Raw genomic sequence first — 11,134 nt, 5'->3', positions numbered from 1 at the left:
TTTAAAGATTCATCACAGGGGTGCCATTGGAAGAGTTGAAATGCAAGTTCGATGATATAACGACGGTTTTAGTTACAAGTGACATTATTTACCTCATAATAAAGACAGTCAAAGATGGTGAGAAAGATTAAAAGATTACCAGCACAACAGAGCCTTTTGATGAAAGGTTTCCTCATCGAGAGGACGTCAGATTGTTCCTTGATAATTCAGATATACTATGATTTAACAATTTAAGAAAACAAAATTAAGTTTGTAGATTTTGATATAATTATAACTTGTAACTCCAAGATTAAATCAAAGATCGATCTGAGGAGAACAGACGAGCGAAGAGGAAGAAGAGTGGGTTTCCTCAGCTCATGTGGGGAAGATTCTTCTGTGATTATTCTGATAGATTTACGGTGATTTCAAAATGTAATTGTACAAAATTAAGTTTATAAATTATCACAATAAGATTTATTTACTATATTGTAAGTTTATAACTGAAATGAAAACGAGAGAAGAACCTTCAGAGTATAGGCTTTATTCCATTTGATTGAATCCGCTTCTACGGGCACACCAGGGAATACAGGTGCAGCAAGGAGTACATAAGCAGTAAGGTATACACGTGTAACTAATCACCGCAAAATAAATCAGTATAAGCCCGGAGTCCGATATACTCTCAATTCTCACCATTCAACGAGCACCAAGTGAACCGCCGCCGTAAACGACAATGCCCCTGGGACAATCACCCCCGACCGAGCCGAACCTCAGCTTTATCTATTCCGTGCTCGAGCCGTGCAACATGTGATCATACGTCACGACCTTCAATTCACGACATTTTCCCCGTCTTTAAAATGTAACTAGAGGCCCAACTAATGCACCATGATTACTTCAGCGCTACAGGAGTATACATTTCAAGCAACGCGAACTATCTAAACTACAGAAGCACACATGCCAAGCAGTGAGGATTATTTTGAGTTGTAGGAGCATGGTCATGAGCATCGATATATTATGTAACGAGCATATAGGAGCATGAGCATCGAGGATGCCGATAATCCCCTTTACAGATTGAGTCGGCGAGGGGGTTTTATCCGTCGACCTCTCCGGGAGTAGATGGCGGTTTCACTTGAGGGAGGCTTCCGATCCTCTTGGTGAGCCTCGACTCATGCCGGGGATGACTCTCCGATCGCTCTCGGGTGGAACGCGGCAGCTCCGTCGCCACCATTCTCGGGTGGAGTTCCTGGGGGGGGGAACACCTGGGGAGGGGATGTCAGAGGGAGGAGCGCCAGATGGTGGTGTACCTGCGGGAGGAGTACCTGAGGGAGCCAAATGGCGAACCGACACAGTGGTCTCCCTGCCATCCGGGAGCCTGACATGAGCATACTCTGGATTAGTATCGATGAGTTCGACCTCTTCCACCATGGGTTCATACTTGCTTTGTCGTACCGGGCATTTCATGAACACTGTTCCGGGATGGGTTAGCCAGTTGGGCACCGATTGGCCGTCAACATAACGCCGCTGGTGAGTAAACATTCGTTCGTGAGGAGTTGCATTGGTGGACGTGCAGAGCAAAGAGCGTATGGAATTCAGAGCGTCGAGAAGGGTAACCTCCCACTGCTCGGGCCCCAGTCCTCTCGATTTCAGCGCCAGAGTTACGGCTTTCCAAATAACTCCATTATATCGTTCCACCTGCCCATTACCCTGTGGGTTGTAACCCATCGTTCGACTAGTTGCTATGCCGTGCTCTAATAGGAATTGTTTTAGCCCGGCCGACATGAAACACGGCCCTCTGTCTGAATGTATGTACGAAGGTTTCCCAAACATAGCGAAGAGGTCAGACAGACATTTCACGACAGTGCCCGAGGTCATATCCGAGCACGGAAATGCGAAAGGGAACCTTGAATATTCATCAACAACAGTGAATATGTATCTGTTGTCTGTCTCGGTCGGCAGGGGCCCTTTGAAGTCAATGTTTAGTCTCTCGAAGGGAGAAGTGGCCTTGATCAATCTGCCAGAAGCCGCGCCATAGAATCTGGGTTTTAGTTCAGCACAAACAGGGCATGAAGCATTCATTTGTTTAATATCTTCAATAGAATAGGGAAGGTTTTGTCTGCGCATGAAATGTGCCATTCTGGTTACCCCTGGGTGGCACAGAGACACATGGAGGTCTTGCAAAGCCCGACTGATTGTCGCCGAACAGTAGACCCGAGAGAAGGTGTCTGCAGCAGGGTTTTCCCTCACGGGCCGGTAAACAATGTCGTAACTATAGCAGGCTAGGTCTATCCGTCATCTCATAATTTTTTCATTCTTAATTTTCCCGTTATTTTTCCCATCAAACATGAATGCCACGGATCGTTGGTCCGTAACGAGCCTGAAATGGTTTCCCAGTAAATAGTGTCTCCATTTACGTAGGGCTTCGACAATGGCGTACGCTTCCTTCTCTATTGCCAAGTGTCTCTGCTCGCTTCCAGAGAGAGTTCTCGAGAAGAATGCGACGGGTCGCCCAGACTGATTAAGCGTAGCAGCTATCGCGTGATCAGAAGCATCTGTTTCCACCACGAAGGGCACTGAGCTATCGATTGATAATACCACGGAATTACTGATATCATCTTTGAAGCGGTGGAAAGCTTTTTCAACAGCGGCATCTGGTGGAAATGCACTAGGGGATGTATTTTCTCGGAGTATTGGGAAATCCATCTTGCATAGTAAGCGAACATGCCGATCACCCGGCGCATTGTCTGCAGGTCCTGAGGTGGGGGTAGCTCACGAAGTGGGCGCAATCGTTCAGGATCAGGCTTAATCATGCCGTCGGCTATCGTGTAGCCGAGGTCAATTGACCTTGCCGAAAATACGCATTTCACGTAGTTGAGGGTCAGATTATATTTTCTAGCAATGCTCAAGAATCTGTCCAGATTCATGTCATGTTCCCCCTGATCCCTACCGCACACTGTGACATTGTCCACGTAAACAAAAGTGTCTTTGAGGTTTTCATCTGAGATGATGTCGTCCATAACCCATTGGAAGCAAGCTACTCCATTCGTGACACCGAACGGAATCCTCCTGAATTGGTAGAGGCGTCTACCTGCCTGGAATGCGGTGTAAGGTTTGTCTTCCTCTCGGATGGGAATTTCATGATAGGCGCTTCGCAAATCGATGGTGCTGAATATCTTATAATTGGCCTTGCGTTCGACCATCTCGTCTATGCGCGGCAAAGGGTAGGCATCGAGTTGGGTGAAACGATTGACCGTTTGGGAATAATCGACAACCATTCGTTTCTTATGATTCTGATTGGCGGTGACCAACACCTGTGCGCGCCATGGCGAATCGCTCGGTTCTATAATTCCTTCTTCCAGTAATCGCTTGGTCTCTGAAGTGATGAAGTTCATATCAGCAGTGGTATATCGCAGCGATTTGATCGCTATCGGTTTACAGACCGGCGACAAGTTAGCAAACAGCTGGGGGGACGTTACCTCTGCGGTGGTCAAAGCATTTAAAATTAGACGAGGTTTGCTTCCTCCAAAGGGTATTTCGACGCTCGTGTGCTGCTTGAGGACATTATGACCCAGAATTACGTCTGCGCATAAATCACGAAGCACCAGTACCCTTACATCCCGATGCGTGTACCCTTTTACGTCCAATTCAACATTGCAGTACCCTCGTACGCGGGACTGTAGTGATGTGGCGGCCATGCATACCGTATTGTCTGTCGGGTGGATCTTCCATTTCCTGCCCTTCACTAGCGAGCTGTTGACGAAACTTTCAGAGCTACCGGTATCAATCAGAGCCTCAGCCATATGCCCGTTAATTCGTACGTTGATGATAGCCTTGGATAGATTCCCCGGTGAAGTTTCTTTTGTTTAGTGACATGTTTAGTTTCTTTTGTGAGTAGAGAGCCGCAGAAGTGGGTTTATTTCTCCTTAGAGTAGATTTACATACCCTGGCATAATGCCCTTTCTTGTCACAATTCATGCATGTGGCATCTCTGGCGGGGCATTTGTGGCGGGGTGTCTTTTGTACCCACAAAAGAAGCATTTACCAACCGGAGTAGTTGCTGAGGAGTTTGACGAGGTCTGGGTATCCGACTCCTCGGGTTTTTCTCCATCCCAGAGCCGAGAATACGTAAATGGAATAAATTGAAATGAAAACGAGAGAAGAACCTTCAGAGTGTAGGCTTTATTCCATTTGATTGAAGCCGCTTCTACGGGCACACCAGGGAATACAGACGCAGCAAGGAGTACATAAGCAGTAAGGTATACACGTGCAACTAATCACCGCAAAATAAATCAGTATAAGCCCGGAGTCCGATATACTCTCAATTCTCACCATTCAACGAGCATCAAGTGAACCGCCGCCGTAAGCGACAATGCCCCTGGGACAATCACCCCCGACCGAGCCGAACCTCAGCTTTATCTATTCCGTGCTCGAGCTGTGCAACATGTGATCGCACGTCACGACCTTCAATTCACCACAATAACTTTTACGATTAAAAAAAAAAATTACATCTGAGGAGAAAGCACTTACCGAAGAGGAAGAAGAATCAGAGGAGGAAGAAGAATCGGAGAAAGAAGATTTGGAGGAAGAAGAAGAATCGGAGAAAGAAGAAGAATCGACAGAGAAGAAGAATCGGAAGAAGAAAAATTGGAGGAAGAAGAAGAATCAGAGGAGGAAGAAGAATCGGAGAAGGAAGAAGAAACGGAGGAAGAAGAAGAATCGGAGGAAGAAGAAGAATCAGAGGCGGAAGAAGAAACGGAAGAGGAAGAAGAATCGGAGGAGGAAGAAGAAACGAAGATGAATCGGAGGAAGAAGAAGAAGAAGAATCGGAGGAGGAAGAAGAAACGAAGATGAATCTGAGGAAGAAGAAGAATCGGAGGAAGAAGAAGAATCATAGGAAGAAGAAGAACCGTAGGAAGAAGAAGAATCATAGGAAGAAGAAGAACCGTAGGAAGAAGAAGAAGCTGTTAGAAGAAGTGAAGCTGTGAAGAAGAACAAAAGCCTGCTGTGACATCTGAATATGCTGCTGAGTGTGCAAAACTCCTCCAGGCATTTGGAGAGAGGTTCCAGGACATGAAAAGTAAACAAAGGGAACTGAACATATTTGCCACGCCGTGTAATGTGGAACCAGCTGATGTGCCTGACAACCTACAACACGAAGTCATTGAGCTCAAAGCAACGACGAGCTCAAAGCTAGGTACAACAAGCTCCCTTTGCTCGAGTTCTACAAACTGTACGTACGTGCTGAGGATTTTCCCATTCTGAGGAGACATGCACTGAAGTTTGCATCACTGTTTGGAACGACCTACAGCTGTGAGCAGTTCTTTTCAAAACTGACTCTTGCAAAGACTCGGTTCCGCTCAAGACTGACTGACCCAAACCTGTAAAACCAGCTGCGAGTGGCATCATCATCACTACCACCTGACACCAAACGCCTCGCCAAAGAGAAACAGTTCCAGCCATCGCATTAGGTGAGTCCGATATATGTGTTCAATAATTTTGCATGGCCCTCGAAGGATTTTCTAAAAATCGAAATGGCCCTTGACAGGAAAAAGGTTCCCCACCCCTATTCTACAGGAAGGATTGTAGACATAGAATTCTGTGTCGTTTTGAAGGATCAGGAGTTAGGGACATTGAAGGAAGGGTAAACGATGTTGTATCGGGTCACGGCAGGAAGAAGTTGGTTGTGGTTCACCTCGGTGTGAATGATGTAGGGAAAGTTTACTCAGAGGTTTTTAAAAATAGAAACAGGATATTGTGTAAGCGACTGAAAGCAAAGAGTTGTGAGGTCATGGTTTCTGGGATTCTCTCAAGATTAGGAAACAATATAGAAATTAGAGGGGGAGCACTCGGTTGAGTGCAAAACCTCCGCCGCCAATACTGCTGGGTCATTTAAGTGAACCTGATATCCTATTCATTGTAGGTCAAAACGGATCAGACTCCACTGAACCACGATTGAATAAACTAAACTAGATCGACGCACATGTAGAAATGCCCAAAAAAAAAAATCGAAATTTTTTTGAAAAAAAAGTTGCAAAATTTCTAGTTTTTTTTTCCTCTAACAAATTTTTTTTGGGGAGGGGGGGGGTTGGAAATCACTTAAAACATGTAGAAATGCAAAAAAAAACAAATATTTTTCAAATAAAATCGAATTTTTTTTGAAAAAAAGTTTCAAAATTTTGTTTTTTGTTTCTCTAACAAATTTTTTTTTTTTGGTTGGAAATCACTTAAAACATGTAGAAATGCAAAAACAAAAATTCAAATATTTTTTCAAAATGGCCGCCATAGCAGCCATATTGGACTTTGGTCCAAGTCCAAAATCGAATGGTATGATCCTTGGACCATACCTAATCCCCCCACCAAGTTTCGTCAAAATCCGTCCAGGAGTTTTTCCGTAATACTGTTCACAAACAAACAAACAAACAGACAGGGTGAAAACAGTAACCTCCGTCCATCTTCGATGGTGGAGGTTAATTATGAGCAGCGTGATAGACTTTAACCAATGGCTAGAACAATGGTGGAGGGAGGAAGGTTTTACATTGAAGAAGCAGTGGGAATCATTTAGGGGACAAAGGGAGTGTTTCCAGAATGATAGCCGATTGTTAAATAGAAAGGGGGCAGCAAGGTTTGCAGTGGGAATTGAGGAAGGAATTCAGGCTTTTTTAGGTTCACGGAGGGTGGGGAAGGTATTGAAGAAGGAACGGATGATGTAATTATGATGAGTCAGACCAGACAGGAAATAGAATTTTAGGAAGGGAAAAGTTAAACATATTATATACCAATGCCAGAAGTTTAAATAATAAGATGGATTAGCTTGAAGCCAAAGTAGATAGCGAGGAGTACGATATCGTTTCAGTGAGTGAGACATGGTTTAAGGAGGAGAGTAACTCGAGGACAGGATGAGAAGGCTACAAGGTGTATCGTTGTGATAGGAAGGAGAGAATAGGAGGACGAGTCGCAATCTGGGTATCCTAAAGCAACCATGAAAGAGCTAATATGAGTGCAAGAGGGCTCACCTTGGGTAGGTCTTTCATCATTGCTTTTTTTGTCATGGTGTGTTCTTCATTGGCAATGTCTCATTTGCTGGCAAGGCATCATTTGATTCTTTCTGGAAAATAGTTTCTGACAAAGCATGGAAGGAATACTTGTCATCAGGTGTGTCAACATTGGCATCTATGTTATCAATGGCTGTTCTGAAAGGTGTTTTCGTACTCATACCGGGTGGTACATGGATGCCACCATTAGCATTGGAATTCTGTTGAATAGCTAAGGCAATCTGGGTTACTTTATCCAATGTTTGGGTGAATGAAATGGCAGCATTGATATTGGCAAGTCCATCTGTCATTTTCTTGCTTCTGCTGTTGTGGTAGCAGTGCAGGGACATTCCTACAGCTCGTGGAGTTTCATTGTGGGATCTAAAGTCAGCAGATGTTGACTTTGGTTTGTATGATACCTGTGTTTGTTTGTTTTGTTTATTTTTGTCTTGAAGGCCTGTAGTATATGCTGTGACAGGTTAAAGATGGATTTATTGAGTGTATTTTCACATGTATCAGAGCTTGATGCAGCATTTCCCTGGACTATCCACTTCATCAATAACCTCAATTCATCTGAAACTACATCAGAATTATCTGTTAGGAGTGATCCACCAAATATTCACGGCTGATATCGTTCAATGGATTTTCGAATAAGCAAAGCAGATCGAAAGATCATGTCAACCCCATGTTTGATCGGATGCACTTCAACGGCAACATTCCCAGTTTCCACCACATAAATCAGCCTTGGTTTTGATGGATTCTTTGGTCTCCTGAACTGCACCTGTTTTATGTGCTGCTTTACACCATCTCTGGATCTTTACACCATCGTAGGTTTTTGTGCCCATTTTATCATCAAAAACATAAGAAGTCCGGTCTAAATTCATAAAATCAATCCTTTCCAATGTATTTATCAGATAAACATACGAAGATAAACTTTATCCAATCTGAAATGCCCTCAGAAAAATCTTCAACACAGTTCTAAATTGATAAATTGATTGTAATCGGTAAAGTTTACGCGAATTTGAGTCCATCTTTAAGATGGCCGTCATATCATGAAGATGGCCGAGGAAAAACAAATGTGAAACAACTTTTAGATCCTCGTGGAGGATCTCGAAGTCTTACTCGCGTTGTTGTTCTTCATCTTCTTCTTGTGGACTTTTTTGTTTCACAGCCTACAGTTTTCATCGAAACTTCCTGAAACTTGGCGTATATATGTAAAAATACCCTGCGCAGACAGTAACCATCTCCGATTTTGAACATTCCTCCTAGAAAAAAAAAGTTATGACGTCAAAATATCTCCGATAATGGAAATCGCCTAAAAAAATTATCAACGAAACTAGGCAAGCTTTTTGAATCATGTTTGCGGGAATCGAACAGGGCATTAGCAGAGATGAATTACCGCACGTATGATACATCACTATGACGTCATATCAATTTTTATGACGTCATTCCTATTTTTTGACTTTTTGTTTCACAACGCAGAGTATTCATTGGATCTTCATGAAACTTGCCGTGTTTATGCAGAAAGCCCACGCGCAGGCAGTAACCATCTCCGATTTTGGAAATTCTTCCTAGAAAAAAAGTTGACCTCATAATGTCGCCACTAATGGAAATCGCCTATACCATTATCTCCGAAACTAGGCAAGCTGTTTGAATTTTGTTTGCGGGAATCGAGCCGGGCATTAGCACAGATAATTTATCGCAAACCTGATACATCACAATGATGTCATATTCGTTTTTATGACGTCATCATTAAGAGGACGAGTATCTCAGCTCATTCGAGCTTGTTTTTCTCACATTGTAGGTCCAGAACAATAAAATAAACCACATTTGCAAAACTTTCCATGAAATTCTCATGCCATCAGATTTGTGACATAACCGAACACACGACTTCAGAGGATGTCCCGAATTCCAAAGAGCTGTCCACACCCAGCAGGTGAAGACACAGGGGAAACTGTCCAGCATGGCAGTGCTCAGTTCGTCAAGCAGGGAACAGATCAGAGAAAATGAATGTCATTTCCACTGCAGCCGTCAGATATCCTGCCTCGATGGGGTTTTCTTCCAAGATGATTAATAAAATAATCAATGAATCAGGCCAAAAACGCAGAGGTCTGGACTCCAAACAGTCCGAGGATTCCCCTGCTGATTGACAATGACCCATTGATTTGTGTCAAGTCTAGGAAGGGTCCCCCCCCCCCCGGTGCCAAATACTCCAGGTACGCCCCTGGTTTTTTGAACCAAAATCGATTCAATCCTTTCATATTATTTACGTACATTTTAATCTCCTCATATCACCAATTTCCGTTACGAACGTAATATGTAGATTGTCTACAAGGACGCTTCCAACAAATGTGTTGCAAGTCTCTGTCGTTCCGGGTGACTGTCGCCCGCAGATCTACATTAATAAGGATCTTAAGTGCTCAGATCTACAACGCTCTATATAGTCCGATCTGGTTCAATGTTCTCAGTTAATCACTGCATTGCCATTTCCTGTGACAGACTTAATAGAAAACAAGCTCCGAGGTATGAAAAACGCTTTCCAAGAACAAGGGAATATGCATCCATAATCTTGAAAGACAAAACAGCAACAAAATTGTTTAATAATTTCAAAAATGCTGAAGAAGAGGAAGAGTTAAGGAAACCACTGAGGGACATGAAACAACATTAACAACCTGGTGAACAGGAAATGGGCGTGGCCTGAAGATGGGTGGAGCCCGAGCCCGAGCTCGTGACCGGAAGATGCTTTAAATGATGCGTAAGAGAAACATGTTGATGTTTGTCCGTGGTTTTGTTTCTCTTGTGTGAAATTAGAAACCTCACTCTCTCCGAGTCTCTCATAGCCACCCCCATTTACCCCCATTCACCCCCTTTGTGTGCACTGATCTCCGTTGGCGTTACCAGTCTCACCTGACTTCCATGAGGTACCGATTGTATACGTACATCCTTCACTTCAGTCATCTTGACCACACATACCTCCTCTATTTACCTCGTCCACCACCAACACCCGACTTCTTTATGTACCACACTTTTCCCCTGACACCCCTCCACAGCCCACACCATACTTTCCTCTCTCTTTACCACCCCTCTTGTCCCGGCAACCCCCAACCCCCAATTTCTATCTTTACTTGATGCCACCATCATCCGCTCCATGTATCTCCATTTAACATCCTCTTCGCCGACATCATCTCAATAATGACGTGAAAAACTATTTTTTTCTGTCCATCAGAGTTTCTTCAACATTCTATATGGACATCATACCGCCTCTCCCCTCACCCCTCTCCACGCCCCTCTGTCCTCCACCTCCCCCTCCACCGTGCTTCCTCCCCCGCTTCCCATCCCCCGCTTCCCATCCCCGCTTCCCATCCCCCGCTTCCCATCCCCCGCTTCCCATCCCCCCGCTTCCCATCCCCCGCTTCCCATCCCCCGCTTCCCATCCCCCGCTTCCCATCCCCCGCTTCCCATCCCCCCGCTTCCCATCCCCCCGCTTCCCATCCCCCGCTTCCCATCCCCCGCTTCCCATCCCCCGCTTCCCATCCCCCCGCTTCCCACCCCCCGCTTCCCACCCCCGCTTCCCACCCCCCGCTTCCCACCCCCGCTTCCCACCCCCGCTTCCCATCCCCCGCTTCCCATCCCCCTCTTCCCATCCCTCCCTCTTCCCTTCCCTCCTCCCTTCCCTCCCTCTTCCCCTTCCCTCCCTCTTCCCCTTCCCTCCCTCTTCCCTTCCCTCTTCCCTTCCCTCTTCCTTCCTTCCTCTTCCCCTTCCCTTCCCTCTCTTCCCCTTCCTTCCCTCTTCCCCTTCCCCTTCCCTCCCTCTTCCCCTTCCCCTTCCCTCCCTCTTCCCCTTCCCCTTCCCTCCCTCTTCCCCTTCCCCTTCCCTCCCTCTTCCCCTTCCCCTTCCCTCCCTCTTCCCCTTCCCCTTCCCTCCCTCTTCCCCTTCCCCTTCCCTCCCTCTTCCCCTTCCCCTTCCCTCCCTCTTCCCCTTCCCCTTCCCTCCCTCTTCCCTTCCCCTTCCCTCCCTCTTCCCCTTCCCCTTCCCTCCCTCTTCCCCTTCCCCTTCCCTCCCTCTTCCCCTTCCCCTTCCCTCCCTCTTCCCCTTCCCCTTCCCTCCCTCTTCCCCTTCCCCTTCCCTC

At 45.6% G+C, this 11,134-nt stretch overlaps 1 protein-coding gene across 2 annotated transcripts in view; it reads left to right on the top strand.

The window, feature by feature from the left end:
* The first annotated feature begins 9,659 nt into the window (after positions 1 to 9,659).
* SLC12A9 (solute carrier family 12 member 9) overlaps positions 9,660 to 11,134 on the top strand; it is a 61,348-nt gene continuing 59,873 nt past the window's right edge. The window contains exon 1 of one of the 2 annotated variants that reach the window (XM_085857619.1): positions 9,660 to 9,759. The gene's annotated coding sequence lies outside the window, so the exon portion shown is untranslated. Of the gene's footprint in view, positions 9,926 to 11,134 lie in introns of both variants that reach the window. The other variant, XM_085857618.1, reaches the window with a different exon arrangement.

This window comes from Eptatretus burgeri, chromosome 15 (genome assembly GCF_056783735.1).
Source record: "Eptatretus burgeri isolate ZD-2024b chromosome 15, Ebu_testis_v1, whole genome shotgun sequence".
NCBI lineage: Eukaryota > Metazoa > Chordata > Myxini > Myxiniformes > Myxinidae > Eptatretus > Eptatretus burgeri.
The sequence above is the reverse complement of the archived record's forward strand: the minus strand, read 5'-3'. Positions and strand labels throughout refer to the sequence as shown.